Genomic DNA, 1,959 nt, shown 5'->3' with positions numbered 1-1,959 from the left:
CCGCCCGCCCTGCGGAGGGGGCCCGGGCAGCCCCTCCCCACCGCACCGCCTCTGCCTTCAGGTGCGATTTTGACCAGTCACTTAATAAATTTCCGGGTTTTTTTGGTTGGTGTGTTGTTTTTTGGTTTTTTTGGGTTTTTTTTTTTTACAAATACTTGTCAGCGACCAGCCTTTCTTTTGGTTTGGTTTGTTTAATTCTCATTGCACCCATCATTCGACTCGGGCGGGGGAGGCACAAAGGGTGTCTAGAAAATCTTTCAGAACCCAAAAGCCAGCAGAAAGGAGAACTTCGGTAGTTTTCATTAACAACAGGGAAATACTCAAATCTTACCCTGTTTATTGTTCTGTGAAGAAGATAGGGAGTCCTCCTCTATTTCCCTGTGCAGCAAAAATAAAGTGGGAAGAAAAAGAACTCGCATGAAAGTATTACAGAAGTAAAATCGCAGGTGTTAAGAACATAAAACCAGCCTTGTGTGTGTGACAGTTGGTGATGTTGGAAGGGTGAATGGCCTGTTCATCCCAGTCCTCGTCCCACTCCTCAACAAGGAGGTTGAAGGGAGGTAGGAAGGGACGGACCTTCAAAGCAGCACCCCAGAAATGGGGGCTGCTCTGCCACCGGGAGTGCCACAGGGCTGGCACCAAGACACTGACCCCAGCCACATCATTTGTGAGCACCGGCTCCTCTGCACAGAGCCCCACGGACAGCACGCAGACTAAAACAGGAATTAGAGTCAGGCTTGGGGTGTTCTTAAGCTGATTTTAGCTTCTGTGCAGGGCTCCCTCTGACGTTGGATCACACTGCTTCTGCCATGACCACGACCACCAACAATAATAGTACCACCTAAATCACTATGGCACTTTTCATTAGCAGATCTCGAAGAGGCTTTATAAAGACCATCAATAGCAACCCTTCTGTTCTACACATGGGGAAACTGAGGCACAGGATGTGTCCAAGGGTGCAAGATCAGAGCTCAGTTAGCCAAGCCCCACTCCAGGCCATTCCTCTTCCAGAAGGGAGAGCTTCTGCTGTTGTAAATTAAACTTTTAGGGCCTGTGTTCTTGTGGCAGAAATCCCTTGAATCCAGCTCTGGAGACAAGCTTCTGAAACTAGGATTTCCAAACCCTTTCTGTTCTGTTAGTTCCCACTGGATGGCTGTATTTCTCCCTTGGACACGTCCGTTCTTCCTCTGCCTGTGGCCATACTTCTGAAAGTATATTTTGTTATATCCCAAAAGGAAAAATGGAAATTAGAGGCATTCATATCGACAGTTAGTCAAAATCATTCAGAGGAAAGGCAACAAAGATAAAATATCAAATCTCTACTTCATTTTTTAAAAGCCTTTAAAAAACAAGGAGTTGTTCTCCTTCATTGCCTCACACAGAAGTTCAGATGACTGTAGGCATTGCATTTTAGGAAGCTGAAGAGGGTTTTTAATCTGCTTCCACTGCCGGTTCAAGGTCTTGGTCTTCAAAGCTCTGAATGTATCTGTGGCCAGCTACAAAAAGTGCCTGCACCTGCATCTACAAATCACAGGCATATCTGTGTTCCTCCAGGACAATGCAGACCACACAGTCCAGAAGGAAGCAGCCAGGAACAAAACATGCACTGTCAAGGTTGCTCTAAGCTTCCAGAGGAAATCAGACAAACGTAGCCTGAATCACTTCTAGGAAATGCTGCAAAAGTTTCCTCTCTTAAAAGATTTTTCCATCATAATCAGGGCAACATTCACAACATCCACTCTTCCCCTTCCCACTTAGAGAAAAAATATGCTGCCCCCCAGCAGAGCTTTCTCAACCCAGAGAGGCCAGGCGCTCCAGGAAGGCCACCAGGGATTATGCTATTACCAGTCTAATTACCACAGAAAATGCTTACATGAAACAATGAGAGATGGTAGAACAAACCCAAAGGTAAAATCAGCGGGGACCTTTTGAAGCAAGCAAATCATCAGAGACTTTGTT

The sequence above is a fragment of the Pygoscelis adeliae genome, unplaced genomic scaffold (genome assembly GCF_000699105.1).
Source record: "Pygoscelis adeliae isolate BGI_AS28 unplaced genomic scaffold, ASM69910v1 Scaffold282, whole genome shotgun sequence".
In the NCBI taxonomy this organism is placed as follows: Eukaryota; Metazoa; Chordata; class Aves; order Sphenisciformes; family Spheniscidae; genus Pygoscelis; species Pygoscelis adeliae.
The sequence above is the reverse complement of the archived record's forward strand: the minus strand, read 5'-3'. Positions refer to the sequence as shown.